At 41.7% G+C, this 24,444-nt stretch overlaps 1 protein-coding gene across 19 annotated transcripts in view; it reads right to left on the bottom strand.

Annotated features, from left to right (window-relative positions):
* Positions 1–24,443, bottom strand: part of GLT8D2 (glycosyltransferase 8 domain containing 2) — a 62,881-nt gene extending 38,438 nt beyond the window's left edge. For 6 of the 19 annotated variants that reach the window (XM_021092637.2, XM_084957363.1, XM_084957354.1 and 3 more), the window contains exon 1: positions 12,507–12,698. The gene's annotated coding sequence lies outside the window, so the exon portion shown is untranslated. Of the gene's footprint in view, positions 1–8,503; positions 8,609–12,112; positions 12,166–12,506; positions 12,699–21,273; positions 21,409–23,837 lie in introns of those variants that run through there. The other 13 variants (XM_084957356.1, XM_021092642.2, XM_084957364.1 and 10 more) reach the window with 7 other exon arrangements.
* Between the last annotated feature and the right edge of the window lies 1 nt (position 24,444).

Genomic DNA, 24,444 nt, shown 5'->3' with positions numbered 1-24,444 from the left:
TCAAAAAGTTGAAAGAATGAACTTTCATATACCCTATACCAGATTTACCAATGCTAACACATTCTCACATTTCCCCTCTCTCTTTATCTCTCTCTTTCTCCCTCCCTCTCTCCCTCTGTCTATATGTATATGTGTGTGTGGGGGGGGTATGTGTGCGTATGACTCTTTGGCACTAACAACTTCAGCACGCATCTCTTAAGAACAAGGATAAAGACACTGCCATTATCACACCTAAGAAAAATAACATTAATTTAATAACACCTGGCAAGCAGTCCATATTCAAAATTTTCCCATTATTCCAATACCATTTTTTATAATTTGGTTGTCATGTCTTTAGTTACTTTTACTCTTGATCAGTCTCACTCCACCCATATTGCCTTTATATTTTCCATGAACATTTTCTGGAAGAAGACAGCCAGTTGTTTTATAGAGTCCTACTGATCCAGCAATCCCACTCCTGAGCATATATATGGAGAAAACTCTAACTGGAAAATAGGCATGCACCCCACCATTCATAGAGCACTATTTATAATAGACAAGACATGGAAGTAACCTAAATGTACATCAATAGATGAATGGATAAAGAAGATGTGAGATATTACTCAGCCATAAAAAGAATGAAATAATGCCATTTGCAGCAACATGGATGGAACTAGAGATTATCATACTAAGTGAAATAAGCCAGACAAAGGCAAATATCCTAATATATCACTGATATGTGGAATTAAAATATGATACAAATTAACTTATGTGCAAAACAGAAACAGACTCACAGACATAGAAAACAAACTTATAGTTACCAAAGGGGAGAGGGGAGGGAATGTGATGGACTGGGAGTTTGATGTTAGTAGATGCAAACTATTATATGTAAAAGAGATAAACAGCAAGACTCTACTGTATAGCACAGGGAACTATATTCAGTATCCTGTAATAAACCATCCCCGACCTCCTTGGCCTCAGATTAAGACCTGCCTCTGCTCCCATCCTGTGCTCTGGAGGGGGGCACATGTGGGCTACCACTGCTACTGAGAACCCCAGGATCAGACAGCAGCAACTGCATCTGCATACTTACCAGATTCCCTTAGCCATCAAGGGAATAATGGCTAGCTCATGCTGAGGACAGAGGCAACAGGGACCCATCCTAAAAACAGCCCTCGCACAAAAATATTAAACCCACACAAGCTACACAGGAACATTCTCACATAAAAATAGCCCTCCAAGACCACAGTAGACAATTGTTTCTCCTTAACTCACAGAATAAGAGGAACATAAGTAAAATGAAGAAGCAGAGTAACCACTCCCAGTTAAAAGACCAAGAGAATTCCCCTGAAATAACAATGAAACAGACCTCTTCAGTCTAATGGACACTGATTTTAAAAAGGAGATGATGAAAATATTGAAGGAATTATGAAAGGCTATTGACAGAAATGCATATTACAGTAAAAAGGAATTAGAAACTACAAAGAGGAACAAAGAAAAATTAGCAAACTCATTTGCCGATATGAAAGCTGACCTAAAGGTAATGAACAGAAGAATGAATAATGCAGAGAAATAAATAAGGGACCTGGAAGATAAAGTAATGAAAATCACTTAATCAGGACAGTAGACAATAAGTCAAATGGAAAAAAAAATGAAAGCATTAGAAGAGACCTATGGGATAATATAAAGCATTCCAATCTATATATAATAGGGATTCTAGAGAGGGAAGAAAGAGAAAAGGGGATTGAGAATATGTTTGAAGCAATAATGGCTTAAAAGTTCCCAAACCTAAATAAGGAAACAGATAATCCAGGTACAGGAAGAATAGAGGGTCCCTGATGAATTAAACCCAAACAGACCTACACCAAGACATATCATAATAAAAATGGCAAGGAGTTCCCTTGTGGCTCAGCAGGTTAAGGATCTGGCATTGTCACTGCTATAGTTCTGGTTATAGCTGTGGTGTAGGTTCAGTTTCTGACCCAAGAATCTGCACATGCCATGGGTGCAGCCAAAAAAAAAAAAAACAAACAAACAAACAAAAAAAACCAAAAATGGCAAAAGTTAAATTAAAGAGAGGATTCTAAAGGCAGCAAGAGGAAAACAGTTGATTACAAGGGAACCCCCACAAGGCTATCAGCTGATTTCTCTACAGAACCATTGTAGGTTAGAAGGGAGTGGCAAGATATACTCAAAGTTCGGAAAGGAAAAAATGTGCAAACTAGGACACTCTACCCAGCAAGATTGTCATTTAGAGGAAGGAAAGAAAAGAATTTCTAAGATAAGAAAAAACTAAAAGAATACAGAATACTAAATCTATCCTTATTACTACACTACCTGTAAATGTAATAAAATTCATTAAGTAATAAAAAAAATACTAAACCTATCCTACCTAAAGGAAATATTGAAAAATCTCTAAATAAGAAAGGAAGACTCTATGGGAAAGGGAAAAGCATAATTGGAAAGTAAATCACTTAAATAAGCCAGTATATGGATTTTTTTTTTAAAAAGAGAGAAATTAAAAAATTTCAGTGAAAGTGATGATAACCGCAATGAACAGCAAAAGGATGAACAAACATGAACATGTAAAAAAAATCATAAAATGTGGAAGACGAAAGTAGATGAAAAGAAAATATAATTTTCCCCCCTTGAATGTGTATATGAGCCTAATCTAAAGCAAACAAATATAGGAAGGGATTAACATACTTCAAAAACAAGGTAACCACAAATCAAAAATATACAATAAGTTCACAAAAACCATAAAGAAGAGAATATAAGTAAAATAGAATACAAGAAAATCATGAAACCACAAAAGGAAAAACAAAAAGAAGGGAACAAAGAACAAATATAAAATCAACAGGAAAATAAGATTTAACATGGCAATAAATACATATCTATTATTATTATTATTATTTTGGTCATGCATGCTCACAGCATGCAGAAATTCCTGGGCCAGGGATCAAACATGTGCCACAGTGTGACAATGCCAGATCCTTAACCACTAGGCCACCAGTGAACTCCATATAAATAATTACTTTAAGTGTCAAAGGACTAAATGATCCAATTAAAAAACACAGAGTGGCAGAATGGATAAAAAACAAGAGCCTACCATATGCTGCCTACCGGAGACTCACTTTAGGCCAAAAGATACGCATAGGTTCAAAGTAAGGGCATGGAAAAAAGATATTCCATCATAATGGAAATGACAAGAAAGTAAGGGTTGCAATACTTTTTTTTTTAGGGCTGCACCCGTAGCATATGGAGTTTCCCAGGCTAAGGGTCCAATTGGAGGTGTAGCCACTGGCCTATACCACAGCCACAGCAACAGCAGATCCCAGCCACATCTGCGACCTACACCACAGCTCACAGCAAGGCTGGATCTTTAACCCACTGAGTGAGGCCAGGGATTGAACCTGCATCATCATGGATGCTAGTCAGATTTGTTTCCACTGAGCCACGGTGGGAACTCCAGGGTCGCAATACTTATATCAGACAAAATAGACTTCAAAACAAAGATCATAAAGAAAGATAAAGAAGGACACTATTTAATAATAAAAGGATCAATACAAGAAAGGGTTTTACACTTATCAACATATGGCATTCCCGTCGTGGCGCAGTGGTTAACAAATCCAACTAGGAACCATGAGGTTGCGGGTTCGATCCCTGCCCTTGCTCAGTGGGTTAACAATCCGGCGTTGCTGTGAGCTGTGGTGTAGGTTGCCGACACGGCTCAGATCCCGCTCAGATCCCACGTTGCTGTGGCTCTGGCGTAGGCTGGCGTCAACAGCTCTGATTCGACCCCTAGCCTGGGAACCTCCATATGCCTCGGGAGAGGCCCAACAAATGGCAAAAGACAAAAAAAAAAAAAAAAACACTTATCAACATATATGCACCTAATATAGGAGCACCCAAAGACATATAACAAATACTAACAGGCAAAAAGGGAGAAATTGATAGGAATACAATAATAGTAGGAAAATTTAACACCCAATCTCATCAGTGGACAGATCTTCTAGACAGAAAATCAATAAGACAACAGAAATCCTAAATGATACAACAGAACAGTCAGACTTAGTCAGTATTTTCAGGATATTAGATCCAAAAAAAAAAAAGAATACACTTTCTTTTCAAGTACATATGGAACATTTTCTAGGATTAACCACATATTAGGGTACAAAACGAGCCTCAACAATTTTAAGATTATAGAAATATTTCAAGCATCTTTTCTGACAAAAATGGCATGAAACTAGAAATTAACCACAGAAAAAGAAAGGAGAAAAAAACAATTACATGGAGACTAAACAAGATGCTACTAAAAAAAAATTTATGAGTCAACCATGAAGCCAAGGAGGATATTAAGAAATACCTTGAGACAAATGACAATGAAGACACAACCACACAAAATCTATGGGATGTAGCAAAAACAGTTCTTAGACAGAAGTTCATAGCAATATAGGCCTTCCTCAAAAAACAAGAAAAATCTCAAATAAACAACCTAACCTACCACTTAAAAGAATCAGAAAAAGAACAAACAAAACCTAAAGTCAGCAGAAGGAAGGAAATAATAAAGATCAGAGAGGAAATACATAAAATAGAGATTTAAAAAATAGAAAAAAAGCAATAAAACCAAGTGCTGGTTCTTTAAAAGAATAAACAAGATTGACAAACCTCTGGTCAGGCTCACCAAGAAGAACCCAAATAAACAAAATAAGAAATGAAAAAGGAGACATCACAACCAAAATTGCAGAAATACAAAAAACCATAAGGGAATATTATGAACAATTATATGCCAGCAAATGTGACAATCTAGAAAAAATGAACAAATTTTTAGAAATGGACAGCCCACCAAAACTGAATCAAGAAGAATTTTTTTTTTTTTTTTTTTGCTTTTTAGGGCCTCACCCACAGCATATGGAGGTTCCTGGGCCGTGGTCTAATTGAAGCTACAGCTGCCAGCCTATGCCAGAGCCACAGCAACACCAGATCCAAGCTATATCTGTGACCTACACCACAGCTCACGGCAACATTGGATCCTTAACCCACTGAGCAACTTCATGGTTCCTAGTTGGATCCGTTTCCACTGTGCCATGACGGGAACTCCAAGAAGAAATAATTTGAACAGATTGATCACTGGAAGTGAAATAGAGTCTGCAATTTTAAAACTTTCTACAAACAAAAGACCATGCCCGGATGACTTCACAGGCAAATTCTAACAAACACACAAAGAAGAACTTAAACCAATCCTCAAACTCTTCAAGAGAAGGGAATACTCTCAACAATATTCTATTAAGCCACCATCACCCTAATACCAAAACTAGACAAAGATACCATCAAAAAAGAAAATCACGAACCAATATCTCTGATGCATATAGATGCAAAAATTCTAAATAAAATATTAACAAATTGCGTCCAACAACACATAGAAAATATCACACATCATGACCAAGTGGTATTTATCCCAAGTTCACAAGGATAGTTGAACATATGCAAATCAATCAACGTGATATACCACACAAACAGAAGACAAAAAGACACAATCATCTCAACAGGTGCAGAAAAAGCATTTGACACAATTCAACATCCATTCATGATAAAAACTCTTAGCAAAGTGAGTACAGAGGGAACATATCTCAATATAAGAAAAGCTATCTATAACAAACCCACAGCCAATATGATACTCGACAGTGAAAAGCGGAAAGCTTCCCCTCTAAAATCCAGAACAAGACAAGGATGCCCATTCTCACCTCTACCGTCTAATATAGTATTGGGAGTCCTAGACACAGCAATCACACACACACACAAAAGGAAATAAAAGGTATCCAAACTGGAAGGGAAGAGATAAATTTGTCATTATATGCAGAAGAAAAATAAAAAAGCTAGAGACATAACCCTCTCAGCCTTCAGACAATATTACAAAACTATGGTAATCAAAACAGCATGTGGCACAAGAACAGACATATGGGTCAATGAAACAGAATAGAAAGCCCAGAAATAAACCCACATATCTATGGTCAATTAGGTCCTTCATCAAAGGAGGCAAGAGTATATACAATGGGAAAAAGACAGTCTCTTCGGCTAGTCGTGTTTGGAAAGTTGGACAGCTGCATGTAAATCAATAAAATCAGAACATACTCTTTCACCATGGACAAAAATAAACTCAAAATGGCTTAAAGACATGACACCAAAAAACTTCTGGAAGAGAACACAGGTGAAATATTCTCTGACATAAATTATGTCAACATTTTCTTAGATCAGTCTCCCAGGGCAATAGAAATAAAAACAAAAATAAACAAATGGGATTTAATCAAATTTACAAGCTTTTGTATAGCAAGAGAAGCCACAAACAAAGCAAAAAGTAAATCTACAGAATGATAGAAAATATTTGCAAATGATGCAATGGACAAGAGCTTAACTCCCAAAATATACAAACAGCTCATACTAGTCAACAACAAAAAACAAATAACCCAATCAAAAAATGGGCAGAAGACCTATACAGAATTTCCCCAAAGAGGACATGCTGATAGCCAAGAGGCACATGGAAAAATGCTCAACATCGCTAATTACTAGAGAAATACAAATTAAAACTTCAAGGTACCACCTCACACAGGTCAGAATAGCCATCATTAAAAAAAACCTACAAATAACAGATGCTGGAGAGTGTGTAGAGAAAAGGGAACCCTCCTACACTGTTGTTGGGAATGTAAGTTGGTGCAGACACTATGAAAAACAGTATGTAGGTTCCTCAGAAAACTAAACATAGAACTACCATATGATCCAGCAATCGCACTCTATCTGTACAAAATTATAATTCAAAAATGTACATGTACCCTTATGTTCACAGCAGCACTATTCACAATAGCCAAGACATGGAAACAACCTAAATGTCCATCAACAAATGAGTAGATAAAGAAGATGTGGGGAGTTCCCGTCGTGGCTCAGTGGTTAATGAATCTGACTAGGAACCATGAGGTTGCAGGTTCGATCCCTGGCCTTGTTCAGTGGGTTAAGAATCTGGCCTTGCCATGAGCTGTGGTGTAGGTTGCAGACGGATCCTGCGTTGCTATGGCCCTGGTGTAGGCCGGCAGCTACAGCTCCGATTAGACTCCTAGCCTGGGAACCTCCATATGCTGCAGAAGCGGCCCTAGAAATGGCAAAAAAAAGAAAAAAAAAAAAAGAAGATGTGGTATGGAGTTCCCTGGCGGCCTAGCAGTTAAAGATTCAGCATAGCCATTGCTGTGGCTCAGGTTCAATCCCAGACCCAGGAACTTTCACATGCTGCGGAAGTGCCCCCCTCCCCTCAAAAAAGATGTGGTACTTACATGGAATATGACTCAGCCATATAAATAATGTCAAAAAGGAACAAAATAGTGCCATTCATAGCAACATGGAAGGACCTAGAGATTATCATACCAAGTGAAGTAAGTCACAAAGAAAAAGACAAATATCATATATCATTTATATGTGGAATCTAAAAAAAATGACACAAAAGAACCTATTTATGAAGCAGAAACAGACTTGGACATAGAGAACAAACCTGGGGTTGTCAAGGAGGAAGGAGCTGTGGGAGCTTCTGGTTAGCAGATGTAAGCTATTTTACACGGAAGGGATAAACAGCAAGATCCTACGGTATGGCACAGAGAACTATATTCAATGTAAATAAACCGTAACAGAAAAGAATATTTTAAAAAAGAGAATATATAATCTCTCTGTACAGCAGAGGTTAACACACTGTATATCAATCTTATTTCAAAAAACATAATTAGGAGTCCCCGTCGTGGCGCAGTGGTTAACGAATCCAACTAGGAACCATGAGGTTGCGGGTTCGGTCCCTGCCCTTGCTCAGTGGGTTAAGGATCCGGCGTTGCCGTGAGCTGTGGTGTAGGTTGCAGACGCGGCTCGGATCCCGTGTTGCTGTGGCTCTGGCGTAGGCCGGTGGCTACAGCTCCGATTCAACCCCTAGCCTGGGAACCTCCATATGCCACGGGAGCAGCCCAAGAAATAGCAACAACAACAACAACAGACAAAAAGACAAAAAAAACAAAACAAAACAAAAAAAAAAACATAATTAAAAGAATATGAAAAAGAATATATTTACGCACATACACACATATATAAATGAATCACTTTGCTGTACACCAGAAACTAACATTGTAAATCAATTATACTTCAATCAAAAAAAAAAAAAAAATCCAAACCCTAAACAACACCCACCTCAAAAAAAAAAAACAAAAAAAAAACCCTACTCTGAGTGTCTCTTTCCTTCCTTAAACCTTTCACTGAAATACTGTTACCAAAAGGTTAAGATTGCAGTTTAAGATCCCCAGAGGTCCTCCATGCCATACCTTCTACCCAAAGTGAACTGTTTGAAGGGTAGTCTCCAGTGCTCCACCGGCCTCCATACCCAAGTTTATCCTTCTCTTGTCTCTCAATTTCGGCTCATGTAGCCCCCTCTGCCCGGAATGCTCTTTCCCTCCTCTTTCCCCAAATTGCTACTCTTCCTCCTCCTTCAGGAAGGCAGACTTACCTGCTTACGCCGCCTGGATTCTCCCCCGATCCCCATTTCCATCCCGATCCCTGCACTCAGAACACTGTGTTCTCATGTAGTGGGTGTGCCTGTCTCCTCCACTAGACCATGAGATGTCTGAGGACAGAGACTGTGGCTTACCACCTCTGTGTGCCTCAACAAACATGCATGGAATGAATGCACAGGAGAGAGGAAGAAAGGGCTCTCATTCTGTTCTTCAATTCCAGGAAAAAAGGGGTCAGCCTGCCTTCACTCAGGAAGAAAAACAGGAGGAGGGGAAAGCCAGATTGAGAGTCCCACTCCAGGAATAAAAGCAGAGGGCTCTGGTCTTCCTTTCTCTCACCATCACAACAGGGAGCCCCAGAACTGTGTCCCCTGCACCTTTGCGAGCTTTCCTAGGCTGAGTGACTTCTGTGTTGGGGTTTCCCTGTAGTAATAACTAGTTGAGACTTTAGTAAAGAGCACAGGACAGTCTTCAGAGCAGCAAGAAATATGCAGCTGGGGAGTTCCCGTTATGGCTCAGTGGTTAACGAATCCGACTAGGAACCAAGAGATAGCAGGTTTGATCCCTAGCCTCGCTCAGGGGGTTAAGGATCCAACATTACCATGAGCTGTGGTGTAGGTCACAGATGCAGCTACAGCTCCAATTAGACCCCTAGCCTGGGAACCTCCATATGCATGGGTGCGGCCCTAAAAAGACAAAAAGTCCAAAAAAAAAAAAAAAAAAAAAAAGAAAAAAGAAAGAAATATGCAGCTGGGGAGTCACCAAGGGCGTAGCCAGTGTTAGAAGGAGGAATTTCCTAGGCAAGGCACTGGATGGTAGCAGCTTCAAAGAGGAAAAGTCCTAGGGCCTGTGACTAGGAAGAAAAGGAGAGCTTAGGGAATTGGTCTGGACCAGAGAGGTGTCTGTTAGGTTTAGAAACAGGCCCCAAAAGACCTTGCATGGGGAGTTGCTTTACCAGAAGCCAAAGAGTTTGGGACTGTGGCCAAATCTGGAAAGAATGTCTTAAGACTTGGCAGTGGCTAAGGGGATTAGCTCTGCCTTGGAAGAAAGGCAAAAGTGGGAAGGACTCCAAGAAAGTATTATAAAAATCAGAGCCCATAAGTTTTATTTTATATATAAGCCAATTCTAATCAATTGGAAAGAGCCTTCAGGAATGGTAAATTGAGAAAGACTTTAAAGTCATCACCAGGCTCAGCTGAAAAAAAGAGAGAAAGAAAGAAGGAAAGGAAGCACTCTGATTGATTCATCATGCCTGCCGTGGGTTCTGATAATGAGGAATATGAAAGGACCTGGGAACCAAAAAAGGAAGTAAAAGAGGGGGCTCCTAAAATGTATTTTTGAATAATTTAAGTCTGGCAGGGCGTGTACCTGAGTGGAAATATCATAGGCTTTGTCACAGACAGAGCTCACTTTGAATCCTGGTTCTGCCTCATTTCTTACTGCGTAATCTGTAAAATGGGATTGTTTTGCAAATTAAATTAAATACTTTATTACAATGATAATAGGAAACACTTTCATAGCAATTTCTATGAGCAAAGCATTGTAAATTGAGCACTGTAAATGTAACGCATTACTACTGGGAAGGAATTATAAATTCAGTTCCCTACAAGAAACCCTAAAAGGTGATTATTCCTAATTTACTGATAAGGAAACTGAAGTTCAGGAAGGTTAACAATACTGCCAAGAATCTCTGCCATTATATATAATTCTGTCAGACTTGCACTTGAAGTTCACACACGCATAAAATACATTTTGTAGAGCATTTCATTGCACACCAGGCAGGCTACAGAGTCATGAGCAGGATAGGAGCATGGGTTCACTTGAGGAAAAAAGGACAAAACTAGGACCCAGGAATCTGGCCTCCCACAAAACACCTCTGGCCTTTTGACTCTGCTAGAGCATGAAAGGCTTACTCCAGTCTTCAGTTGGTGGAGGACCCATCTTGCTTTCTCCTGTGCTAGACTGAGGCATTCTTTCACAACATGGCTTTAAACCAGGTGTCAACAAACCACAGCCAAATCCTGCCCATCACAGGTTTTTACAAATAAAGTTCTGGAGGAACATAGCCAGGTTTATTCTTTGATGTTTTTTCCATGGCCATTTCCATACTCCCTCAGCTGGTATGAGTTGTCACAATGGAGACCACATGGCCTGCAAAGTCACTACCTGGCCCTCTGCAGGGAACGTTTGCTGATCCCTGCCGTCCACCTTAGGCCAGACTGTCTATATATCAATATGGCACTTGCGATCAATCATCGGTCCTTAACCAGGGAAAGGAGAACAAGCTGTCCCCTTGAGTGTTTCTCCAGGGGAGATATGAAGTAGGACGTCCATAAGAGGAACCAAAATGAAAACAGACATGAGGAGAAGAGGATATAGCAGAGTGATAGCCCATGTTAACCTATGTGATGTGATACAATGGCTCAGGGGCAACAGGGGACCACAGTGTTAAACAAACTTAAGTAGGTTTCTCTTCCGTGGGACTTCTCAGGACCTTTAAAATGCCATCACGCCTGGAGAGTGCTGAGGGGGGATACGGGTCACAGAATGGATTTTCCCATGGGACTATCTTCTTTGGAACATTCTTTGGCAAATGCTGAAATAAAAAAACTCTTTAGACTCATGCTCCCTGGGAACTATGGATGAAAAAGGTGAGGGCTGGACGAGCACATATTTTTCTCAGCAAGGGAGAAGGCAGAAGAACTAAAGAGAGCCAGGGTGGAAAAAAGAAAGGGGTGTTTGAAGAGAAGAAGGAAGGAAGCAGGGCCCTGGGTGACTGGACTATCAGAGGCAACAGTGTGTCAAGGCAGGGCTGCTGCCCAGAGCAGGATGTGTGGTCACTTTCACCATCACCATCATCACCATCAGCATCAGCAGAGATGCTGACCTCCTCTGAGACCTTACTACTCTGCAGATGTTGTATCATCTTCTTTAGACACATAAAGTCATCTAATTCCCATTTTACAGATGAGGAGATAGAGTCACTCAGAGTCAAAGCTTATAAGGCTTCCAAGTGGCAGTGCATAGATTCATCTCAATGAGTCAGACTCCAGAGCTACCCTGCATTGCTCTACTTTTAACTGCAGTTAGAAGGAGGCCTGGAATTCCATTATGCAGCACACAAAGGGTACTATATACAAATGCAACACCGAAACACTTGGAGAAAAAGACAAAACAAACAAACCAGCGGTCAATTTGGATATTTGACTGCACAGGGCCAAACAGCTAGAGGACTGACTTTTTTCTCACAGCACAGTCAGATGTTTCAATATCACATTTTCTTCTTCTCTCCCTTTTTTCACTCTTCTACAAACTACCCCTTCTTAATTTACATCATAAGTTATTTATCAGGCTCTTTCAGGCTTATCCAATGTATTACGCTTGCTCATAAAGTAAACATAAGACATTTTCTGAATGTTAAAAAGCATTTTCAACTCGAACACTGTGACTACTGTATTTACACTAAGCCTCATTTAGATTTCATACAACTGCCAGTTCTTTTGGGGTGGGGAGGTGGGGGATTTCAGCCCTCAGAAGCTTCCTAGGACAGATTCCGAAAACATGAATCACAGCTCAATGAAATCTTTTGTGGCTCAGAAACATACCTTCGTTAAATGCTAGCATTTATCCAGTCCTAGCTAACCGCTGATTTCCATACCTAAAACATGATGAAAACAGTAAATCATATTATCTGGGGGTAGGGAGGCAGGGATAAACCCAGGTCTGGAAAAGCAGTCCAGGACATGAAAAACTTGCACAGTGAGTATTTTGGATTTGCAATGATGGCAAAAACAAAAAACAAAAAGAAAAAAAAAAAAGAAAAGAAAAGACGATTCCGATGGCATGCTACAAACATCAACTGGGGGTGCCTAAAAGCAGTTTGTGTGGCTCAATTAACCTCTGATTTACTTTCTTGGGTTTACAGCAAAATAAAGGACAGCTGCCGGTGGGTTAGGGTGAAATAGAAAGGCTGTCAGGCTGTTGGAAATTTCTGTTTACCTGGTGAGCGGTGAGGGCAGGGCTTTGGGCTCCTCTGTCTAGAAGGACTGCAGGGCAGAGTGTTCAAATCGTGGCTGGCCCCAGGCTGCTGCCCTTCACGCTGCTTCAGCTGCTTCTAAAATCCCATTGGAAATCTCAAAGGACTGGAGAGCCTCAAGGCCAATATTCCGTTTCCCAAAGTCTTCCTCTCCTGAGCTTCCTCCCCCCCAACTTTGCTTGCATCAACTCTGGAGCGGCTCGGGTTTCTTCCACCCCTGCGCCAAGCAGCTGGGAATCCAGGCGTTGTGCTGGGCGAGTGAGGCGGCCCCTGAAACCACTTCCAGATGTGCTTGGCAGGCCTGCTCCGATGAGCCAGACTTCCTCTCGCATCCTCCTTCAGCAGCCTGCAAATCATTTGGAAAACAAGGCTGCTCTGGAGGAAAAGAATCAAACTGGAGAAGAGTTCAAGCTTGGAGGGTGAGTTTCCACCACACACTGGATCTAAGGTAAACTTTGAGAGGACAGAAGTGAAAAAGTTCAGTTCATACTGATTTTAAGAATATCCTTATGGCCACTAGCTTCTCCTGAAATGCCGTAGTCATAAAATTGCTGTCGACTCCAAATCAAAGCCCAGATAACAACTGCGGTCTCGTTCTACCAAGGCAATGATAATGAGAGAAGTCACAAGATGCTGTGTTTTGTGTCTGAACATGGAAAAGAATCAGCCCCACCCAGCTCTATGCTGTTCTGTGTTTCTGCAACTGATTTTCAAAAACCCAGGAAATGGTGCCAGCACTTTGCCTGGGATCATGGAATTTACTTCTGCAGTGGCCTCTCCCCCTAGTTATTATAAGGAAATACATTTGCCTCTGCTCGCTGCCCTTTTCTAAGTTGGTATTGTTCAAGAGCAATAAATGCAAGCCACATTGTCACTGAAAATCTAGTAGTCACATTAATTACGAGGTAAAATTAATTTTAATGATAATTTTATTTAAAGCAACACATACAAAAATGTTTTTCAACATGTAATTGACATAAACTGGTAACAGGATATTTTTACATTCTTTAAATGTGATCTTTAAAATCCAGCGTGTATTTTACGCTTGCAGCAGATCTCAATTCCAGCACTAACTTTTATCGGAAAAAACTGATACGAATTCAGATTTCATAAAATTGACAGTTTAAACAGTAGATGCACATGCTCACATTGTTTCAAACATCAAAGTTTTCCAATAACTGAATCTAGAATCAGTTTTTCAATTTAAACTGATTAAGCAAAATTTAAAATTCAGTTCTTCAGTAGCACTGGTCAGATTTTAAGTTCTCATAGCCACTGTGGCTCGTGGCTATTGTACTGAACAGTGTGACTCTGAAGGATTTGGCAGGGGGTCTTCAGACTTGAACTTGGAGAAGGGGAACATCCTGACCAGCTTCTATTTCTATAGAACTGTCAACACTGATGAAGCATTTTCAAATTTTCTATTTTGTTTTATTTGTACAACATTCCTGTTAGGTAAGTTGAGAAGATGGCTTTTGTCCCAATTTGCAGATGAGCAAACTGAGGCTTTGAGCAAGTTAAAGTAGTCAATGTTCCCAAAGCAAGTTAGTCGTGAAAGCCAGGGTTGGAATTCCTGTTCAGCACTTGGTCTTTCCTGAGGCATGTTTCAAATATTAGGATTTCTGGACAGCTGCAGCTCTAGGGTTAAATTGTATCTGCAGGTATTTCTTCCCTCGGTCATCCTTCAGCATCCAGTGACTGAGTAGAATGACTAATAGCCCTGGTGTCATTCCCTCATATACCCCATCCCAATGCCTTTGCACCATCCATCAGGTGTATCATCTTTTTCTGCAGCAGAATTGACTTTACGCTGTTCCTCTTCTCTCTTTAATCCCAGCAAGCTGGGTTTTTTAAATTTATTATTTATTTATTCTTTATTTATTTATTTTTTTAGGGCTGCACCTGCAGCATATGGAAGTTCCCAGGCTAGGGGTCGAATGGGAGCTGCAGCTGATGGTCAATGCCACAGCAACAGCAACATCAGACCGAACCTCATCTTCAACCTGTGCCAAAGCCTGCAGCAATGCTGGATCCTTAACCCACTGAGCGAGGCCAGGGTTGGACCCTGCACCCTCATGGATACTAGTTGGGTTCTTAACTCACTGATCCACAACAGAAACTCCTTTTAAAATTTATTTTCTTTTACTAAAGTATAGTTGATTTACAATGTTGGGCCAATTTAACACAATTTTTGCTGTACAGCAAAGTGACCCAGTCATACATATATATTCCCTTTCTTTTTTGCTTTTTGTTCTTTTTGTCTTTTTAGGGCCGCACCTGAGGCATATGGAAGTTCCTAGGTTAGGGGTTGAGTCAGACCTGCAGCTGCCAGCCTACACCACAGCCACAGCAATGCAGAATTCTTAAACTACTGAGCAAGGCCTGGGCTCAAACCTGCGTCCTCATGGGTACCAGTCGGGTTTGTTACTGCTGAGCCAAAAGAGGAACTCCTATATTCCCTTTCTTATACTTTCTTCCATCATGGTCTATCCCAAGACATTGGATATAGTTCCCTGTGCCATACAGTAGGACCTCATTGCTTATCCATTCTAAATGTAATAGTTCCAACAAGCTGTTTTAAACCACAGCTCTACTCAATGTTTTAGCTAACAGGTATGGTTGTAAAATACTTATCTTGGGTAGCAGCACTAATATCAATATACACTGATCACTTGTGGGAAGCCAGAAGGTTTCGTGGCAGCTCAGGCAGCACAGTACTGCCCCTCCTCGCTGTACCTACATGAGCTAGATACCAACATTTCCTGGCTCAGGGTTTGCCGGTGCCCTTCCAGAACTATGTGCTGTCAGGAGCAGCAGGACAGGCCCTCAGAATGTCCCAAGGAAACAAGGTGGAAAACACTCCGAGCTGACGCCCGCCCAATCCAGTTTCCCCCCAGAGGCTGGGTTTTTCTCCCCCTTTGCATCTCACATCCACTTAGCAGAATGCCTGACCCAGTGTAAGAGTTAGTGAATACGAAGGTTCAGAGAATATGACAACCAAAGCACCTAAGAAGGGGACTCAGAACTGAATTACGTTGTTTTCAAGTCCCTGTTTACTATTCATATTAATTTCCATAAGGACCCAAATCTATCTGTCATTGTTCTTTGCACATTTTCTCCCTAACTCCCTACTGCTTCCAACTCCAGATTCTCCTTTATTTTTGCTGAGCTATGTTCTGAGGATGCAAGAGGCTTACTATCTATGAGCTAGATTTCCACACTGGATGCACAGATTCTGCCCCCAGAGAAGAAATTGAAACAGAAGGAGATGCAGGATATAAGGGGCACCCTCATAAGTATAATGGTTACCAGCATGGGCTCTGGGGATAGACAGACGTAGGTGTTCACACAGACGTTACTGAAAACCTCACCTTCAGTTTCCTTGTCCATAAGATGAGGAAGCTTTTTTTTTGGCAGTGCCTACAGCATGTGGCAGGGATCAAACCCATACCACAGCAGAGACCAAAGCCACAGCAGTGACAATGCTGGATCCTTAAGCCGCTAAGCTACCAGGAAACTTCTGGGGAGGGGGAAAGGACATCATGCATATAAAGCACTCAGTAAGGGCTCCTACATGCAAGCTATTTTTATTATTGTTGCATGAAGACACTCCAAGGTAGGAACAAGAGAAAGAAACTATAACAGTAAGGTATTGGTAACTTTTTTTAAAAGTCCAAATGAGATATGCTGTTGCAAACACTGGTAGCCTACAAAATAACCTCTCTGCTTCTTCCCTTCAAATAGAAACCCTCTTTCATTTGAGGTGGCAAGTGCCCAGTTAAAAACATTCACCTCAAAGGTCCTGCAGTTAGAGTGGCATGTGAACAGCAGTCAGCTGTCTGTGACTTCCTAGACAGCTCCTATTTTCCTGGCAAAGACCTGTTTGGTGCCTCTCGCCCTTTCTTCCTGTCTGAAACCCAACCTTGATGCCTGGAGGTAGAGTAGCCATCTCACCACCCTGTGGAAAACAGGCCCACACGGCACTGCCGCATGTGGCCATGCCGGCTGTGCACAGAGACTGCAGGGTTGAATCAGTCAGGGTCCTGGCAGCACACAGGTGGCTCATTTCAGCAGGCTAATGGTGGAGACTGAAAACAGGCACTATTTGAAAAAAGTCGGTATTAGGGAAACATGATTCAGAGATGCTGTTGTAGCCTGGGGTTAGCGGTTGAAGGGAGTCATTAACACCCCCAGTCCTGAGGGCAAGGGAATGGGGTGGGTAACCAGGACTGGGAGAAAGAAGCCAAAGAGCAACCTCTGTTGACCCTCACAAAAGGGACTAGGAGGTCAATGACCCCAACCTTACAATCTCCTGTTGGTGGCATCTCCCATTGACCAAACTGAACTGGAAGTCGGAGAACTGGAGAGCTCAGTGATACATTTAGGTCAGTCTCAGGGCGCTGGACAAGTTAAAGAAGAGTAGAGCACAGGTCTGTTTAAGCAAATGGAAAATATCCCTGCATATTCATTCAGGCGGGCAGAGCAAGAACAGAGGAGGAGCCTCAGTCCTGATGGCACCAAGGGACACTATAGCAGCCCTGGACTGATTCCTCATGGAATATCTAACTATGTGAAGAAAATAAACCTGGATGTGGTTAAGCCAGTTTGGTCAGGAAGAGGCCTGAATGCAGTCCCATGTGACCTATACACATTTTCAGTTTGTGCCATAATTAGTCTACACAATGTATGTCTGAGTCATTATTGTTCCACGCTCATTTTGTATTAGTTGAAAGTCGGATGTTCATTATTTCTTACCCAATGGGCATGCCTTGGCTAAGTGTATTACTTTGTAGTTAAGGTCTTAGATAAAATCTACTCAGGCTGGGAAATCCCACTGTAGTGCAGTGGAAACGAATCCCTGAAGATGCGGGTTCGACCCCTGGCCTTGCTCAGTGGATTAAGGATCTGGCATTGTCATGAGCTATGGTGTAGACTGCAGATGTGGCTCAGATCCTGAGTTGCTGTGGCTGTGGAGTAGGTCAACAGTTGTACTCTGATTTGACCCCTTGTCTGGGGACTTCCATATGCTGTGAGTGCAGCCCTAAAAAGCAAAAAAAAAAAAAAAAAAAAAAAAAAAAAAAAAAAAAAAATTCTTTTCAGGCTGATAAATGTGACTGGAAGGAAAAGAAGCAGCACTGGGTCAGGCTGACAAACCTCCATTTACTGCCTCAGTCCTCCAGGGCAGGCTCCAAGATTACCACAGGAAATACAACTACAGGACCTCAATTCCCTCTCTTTGCCTGGTAGGGCTCAGTGATGGGTCATCTCCTTGTCCAGAGCTAGGTGCTCTGGCTCTTCCCTGCTACCCCCTGAGCTGCAGCAATTGCTCCTGCATCTGACTCTTTGCACATGGGCTCCCTTTCTCCCACCTGAAATGATGGTTTTTCTTCCTTGTGCCAGTTCCCTACTCTGGTCCTGCCATGCTCCTGCCAGCTACCCTCTCCATGCTTTGGCCGCAGCTCTAGCCATGGCTGGAGCCCTGCAATCTGGGAGCAGACTTCTCAGACACCATCTGCTTCCTTCATCCCAGGAACAGTGCCTTTCGAGGCTCTCTGCTGTTGAGCTCTGCCTACCTGCTGGCACTCATCAAAACTCCTTCTCAGACTGCTGCCAATAAGCCCTTGGCCTGAGTCCTCAAATGAGATTAAGGGATCCCTTAGACATGGCAATTTACACTTTTGGCTGAAAACACAGCCTTGTCTGCCACCTTGCAGCACCGGCCCCTCCCTCTTGGGCTGACTCCTCAGTAGCCTGCAGCTCAGGAGGAGTAGAAACAGTGGTAATATAATGAAAATGATGATGATGATAGAAGTTAAATAATCTATTGCTAACTACATGCCAGGCATTGCATAGGTACAGCATAGTCCTTGCTCTGCATGGCATTCGCACCAATTTGCTACTACAGTGCAGTTTAATAACATTAGTCCTGCAACAACACAGTTCAAATCTGTTACCACAATATGCCAATTGTAACTGGATAATTACAAACTTTGCTGTTAGCTTTTCAGTCCATAAAATTACTATCCTGATAACAGATCCACATCATGATCAGTGACTAATCATGTCACTTCTTTGACAATCGGTCAGTATTTGGTCACCAGGTAGCTGTTGTTCAGTTGATGCACAGACAGCAAAGCATGTAGTTGTGTTGCTTCCTTAATTCCCAGTGATAAACTTATGTGACACTTACAGAAATGGGTAAGAGAGAGTTGGCCAAGAAAGAAATGTAGCAAAGAAATATAATGGTGACAGTGAAATTCAAATCAAAGTTAAACAGAGGGAGAGAAGAAATAGCCAGCCATGGGATGACACTGTTCCTATTTAACTCTAGTTATGCAGCCAGAAAAATCTAGTAAAAGTGACTTTACGAACATAAATAAGGAAAGTGGTTGTGATGAGAAGGATGGAGATGTTTCAGAGGAAGTGACAAAGGCAAATAATTCACATTAGAGGAACTCTCAATGGTATTTCATGATATCAAAAGTGCAAAGGATAAAATATGGGAAGCTGATCCAAACTTAGACAGGAGTATGATGATTTGCTAAGGCACAGAAAAGATGCTCACTCCTTACAGTAAGTTATATGACAAGAAGGTAAGCACTGCTCTTGCTAAGCTTTATATAAAACACACCAAAAAATTCTCAACATTTAATTTTCATCTTCAGTGTGGCCAATGTTTTAAATTATAGAACAAATAAATATTGTCTACTGATTTTTTTTTCATTTCTCCAGACATTTAAAACTAACAATAAGAGCGTTTTAAACATTTTGACAAAAAATTTTAAAGACCACGGACAGAACCAGTCTAATTTTCCCATTGAAAATTAAGATCGTTTCACCTTCCATGGTTATATTCACAGATCTGCCATCCCATGCAAAGCAACAATGGCCTATACTTTACATATGTTATCTCATTTGATCTTCAAAATAAGCCTACAAAATAGATGCTATTGCCATCCCGATTTTATGAACAAGAATCTGAAGCTCAAAGAAAATAAATAATTTGACCAAGGCCACGTAGCTAGTAAATGGCTAGGTCTACTGAATTCTAAATCCCATGTGTTAAGCCCAATGCTATACAGAGAGTCCGGGTAGATGATGGTGTTATATATGGGGGAGCAGGAATGAAGGAGAGTAAGTGGTGAGAGATGACAGCATCTTCTCTAATTTAACTTCAAAAGGTTAGAGCAGCGTTGCCCAAAAGAGCTTTCTATTTTCTATTATGTTTTATAGAGTATAGATATTTATATAACTTATGACATAGAAATAGAATATATTCTATCCTAGTCCACATATACATCTGCATGTACTTCTGAATCCATCTTTTCCTGATCCTCCAGGATCAAGTTTCAACCCTTTCTGAGGAAGGAGGCTTACTTGGTTAATTCACCAATTCTCATTTCCAACCTTCTTCTCCCTTTGCTTCTCATTACTGAGGCTGAAAACAAACAAACAAACAAACACACTTTCCCAGACTCCTACAGCCACTCTCCTGCATGAAGACCTCCAGGGTATGCTGTTGTTTTCTTTCTAACAGCATCTTGGGCCCTTCGCCATTCTAAATAAAAATGACATTTCCCAGAATTCCTTCAACTAGCTGTGGTCTTGTGACTAAACACTGGCTTATGGAATGTAAGCCAAAATATCCTGTATAATCCCAGAATGTGTTCTGGAGAGGGGACCATTCCTTTCCCCGACCCTTTCCTCTTGGCTGGAATATAGGGGCACGAGCTAAGCTGGAGCAGCCATTTTGGATCGTGAGTCAGAAGGAGGAATTCCAATCCATAAAATCCAATCCACAAAATCTACAGATTCCTGAAAACTTGGTGAAATAGAGCTACTATGCTGGCTTTGGACTGCCATTTCCAAAATTCACCTACATGGGAGAATTATAAACTTTTAAAGCCATTATTATTTTGGTATTTCTCTCACTACAGCTAATCAGCTCTTAATTTACTAAATGCCTCCATTCTGGCCAGTGAAACCTAAGGGCATGTGTTCTGGGTGGTTTCTGGGCAAGATATTTTTCTTCCCTGTAAAAGGAGAGTTCTATTTTCCCATCATGGCTGTCCTCCTGTCTCATGCCTTTGGGCACTGTTGTGTGGGAACACAATGTCCAGAGCTACAACAACCTTCTTGTGACCGTAAAGGAAAGGCCAAGAGAAATTCAGAGCTGCCACCTGGAACCATGACACCACTGAACGGCTGAAGTAACAACCCTAGACTCACCAACCCCCAATTTCTTGAGCAAGATCATTAAGAGCCTTGCCATTTAGCCACTCTGTGTTGGATATTCTGCTACTTGTAACAGAAAGCATTTCCAAATGACATAGTCTTTTGCTAGGATTTAAACATTTGTATCCCCTTGTAAACTCGTATGTTGAAATCCCCACCTCCCAGGTGATGGTGTTGGAGGTAGGGCTTTTGGTAGTTTGGTGCACAGGTTATGAGAATGGAGCCATCATGAGTGGGATTAGTACCCTTATAAGAGATTCCAGAGGGTTCCCTCATCCCTTTCACCAGGTAAGGTTACAGGGAGAAGTCAGCAGTCTGAAACCTGCAAGAGGGTCTTCATCAGAATCTGACCAGGCTGGCACCCTGACCTTGGACTTCCAGCCTCTAAAACTGTAAGAAATAAATGTTGGTTGTTTATAAGCTAACCCAGTCTGTATTATTGTTTTATAGCAGCCCAAACAGACAAAGACATCTCTGTTGCTCCTTCAGTCTTACCTTTTCAACTGGATCCTTCTTCTGGGCCCACAATCATGCTCAAGTCTCATCCCTGGAAAGAAAAAGAACAGCTTGCTCTGTACCCATTTCTCGCCTCCAGTCACTGTTCTTCTTTTTCCCTTCATGGGCAAGTCTCTGTAAAAAGTAGACCATACATGTTACCTGCACTTCCTTATTTGTTTTTCATTCTTGGACCTTCTGTGGCTTCCCTCCTCCCACTCCTCTGAGTGTTTTAATCTAGGCCATTAATAACATCCTAGTTTGCAAATCCAGCTGACACTGCTTCATGGTCTTTTTCTTATCTGACCTCTCTATGGCTCTTGGCTTAGATAACCACTTCCTCTCTGTGAAAGCCCCTTTCATGGTGACTTCTTTGATATCACCCTCACCCAGTTCCCTTTTGACTTCACTGACTTTTCGTTCCCCGTTTCATTCGTGAGAGCCTCCTTCTGTCTTTACCTCTTGAATACGGGCTTCTTCAGGGCGCTATTCGGCCTCATTCACCTCTTTCTACACTTCTCCTCCTAGGTGGTAACTTCATTTCTTAAAGTTTCAAAGATTGAAGAGAACTTTCTTGAGAACTGGGGACCTATTCTAGACTCCTTCCTTAAGCAGAGTTGAGTCAAAGCTGCTCTGGTAAAATATCTTCACCACTGGATTAAGCATCTTGTCAAGGATCAACCTGTGTCTCCCTGCACCCCCCCCCCGCCCCAAGATACAATGAAGTCCTAATGCCTGACACCTGTGAATTCAACATTATCTGAACATAGGTGTTTGCAGGAATAATCAAGTTAAAATGAGGTCATTAGGATTGGGCCCTAATCCAATACAACTGGTGAACTTATAAGAAGAGACAAAGACACACAAGGACAAGACCATGTAAGACTGGAGGCAGAGATTGGAGTGATGTGGCTATAAGCCAAGGAACGTCTAGGATTGACAGCCACCACCAGAAGCTAGAAAGAGGCAAGGAAGCATTCTTCCCTACAGCTTCAGAGGGATCATATCCCTGCTGACACCTTGATTGTTAACTTCTAACCTCCAGAACTGCAAGACAAGTTTCTATTGTTAAAACCTGGTTTGTGGTACTTTGTTACAGCAGTCCTAGGAAATTAATACAGACCTCCACACAGTCCTGAAGCTCCTTTATCAAAGCAACTCTTACCACTAGTAATCTCTTTTGTCTTAATATTTTGGCTTCATCTTTCCCCTAGTTTAGAGATTTTCAGACTTTCAAATATCATGCCATTTTTTAAAAAATTTAATATCAATATTGGGTTTGCAATTTTAATTTTGCCCTTAGTCTTTTGCTACAAGGGCTTAAAAACACACACACAAAATTACCATCTACTTACAGAATCACTCATAAAAGTTGACTTTTTACAGAGACTTGCTCAGTCATAAAAAGGACATTTTAATACTAAACTCCCAGAATAAATTTCTTTAAATGAATTTTTTTTTTTTTTTTGTCTTTTTAGGGCTACACCTGCAGCATTTGGAAATTCCCAGGCTAGGGGTTCAATTGGAGGTGCAGCTGCCGGCCTACACCCCAGCCACAGCAACATGGGATCGGAGCTGAATCTGTGACCTATACCACAGCTCATGGCAATGCCCAGATCCTTAACCTACAGAGTGAGGCCAGGGATCGAACCCACATCCTCATGGATAGTAGTCGGGTTCTTAACCTGTTGAACCATGATGGGAACTCCTTAATGAAATACTTTTTTAAAGTTTTACAAAAACCTCATTGCTCTATCCTAGCTTTTCCAGATACATAAAAACTTTCTAGGTGAAATATTTAAGAGTCCATGCTATACATGTGACCAAGAATCAATACATAGCCTTCCTTCTTTGTTCCCAGCCATCTTCCCATCCCAATTCCAACTTCTGTTTGACCATATTATGAAACTGCGGTATTAATCAGGGAAAGTAAGAACTTGAAAAGCAAGAGCCGGAAAGTATAGCAAGAATTCCTTCTAAAAAGGGAGAAACTACCTTTTTAGATGAATGTGAAGGTTAGGTTTGAGGGAATTGAGGGAGGGGAGATGAGCTAGGCCTAAGAGGGATATTTAAAGTAATAAGATGAGGAAAAAAAAAAATTTTAGGAAATTTGGTCTACATTGTTTGTATTCTCTCTGATACCTCTTGAGAGTGTGAGGTAGGAATTTAAATTGCTTTCAATTCCCCTCCATCCCCCTTGCCGAATTTGTGTCTCTCTGAGTGTGATTCTGTGTAGGACATGATCGAAAGGCAGCGGGGCTTAATAGGGTTGTATATGACCGTGATCGGAGGACGTATGGTATAGTGGTTATGGATTGAGTCTCTGGAAGAAGTTCTGCGTTTGAATCCTGACCCTAATCCTTTTCTGCTGTAGTGCCGGAGAGAATTACTTTACTCTTCTGCGCCTCATTTCCCCAACCACGAAAGGCTGAAAGGCTCACTTCACTGGGTTGTTGGGAGAATCGTGAGTTAATATACAAAAGGTAGGGAGGACAGTGCTTGTCAATAAAAGACCCTCAAATGTTAGAAAGTAATAAAACAGAAATCTATTATCAATCTCTCACCTGCTTAAAACAAACAAAACTTTTGCGGCTCGCCGTTCCTAAACTTCTTGGCACAGCACCCTCCGAACTTGATCTGCCTGACTTGCCTTTGCAGACTGAGCTCCGACCTTCCCTCCGGTGTTCATAGCAAAGGGGGGACACAGCGCTCGCAGCCGCTAGGTCGTGGTCCAGACCCTCTCCCTCCCTCCCCCCTTCGCTGGCATCCTCGACGTCCCCGCGCCTTGGCGCGCGTGTCATCCCTTCCGCGGAGGCAGGTTTCCCTCTCTCCTCTCCGTACTCCTGGCACTTCGAAACCTCTACGTGAGCTTTTCTCCCTTTGTGCATTGTTTAAAGGATCTGACTCGTCCACACGCCCTAGATGCTCAATTAAACTGACCCCCGTTTAATGAAAGGAAAACGCTGTACCTTTTTCTGCAAATACAAAATGGGGGGGGCTCTGTGTGGGGAGGGGAGACTTGGTCAGTAGGAAATGTCCTTCCACCCTAAGATCCATTGCCCTGGGTGCCAGGGCCAGCCACGTCGCCCGGGGGTGAGGACCGGGCTCTCTCGTCGGGACCCTCTAGGCTCCCGGCAGCCTGCGGTTCGGCTCGCGGCCACGTGACCACCA

The sequence above is a fragment of the Sus scrofa genome, chromosome 5, assembly GCF_054392235.1.
Source record: "Sus scrofa isolate SSC_HxYL_T2T_F1_AM1 chromosome 5, Sscrofa_HxYL_maternal_Yorkshire_Landrace_v2.0, whole genome shotgun sequence".
Taxonomy (NCBI): Eukaryota; Metazoa; Chordata; class Mammalia; order Artiodactyla; family Suidae; genus Sus; species Sus scrofa.
The sequence above is the reverse complement of the archived record's forward strand: the minus strand, read 5'-3'. Positions and strand labels throughout refer to the sequence as shown.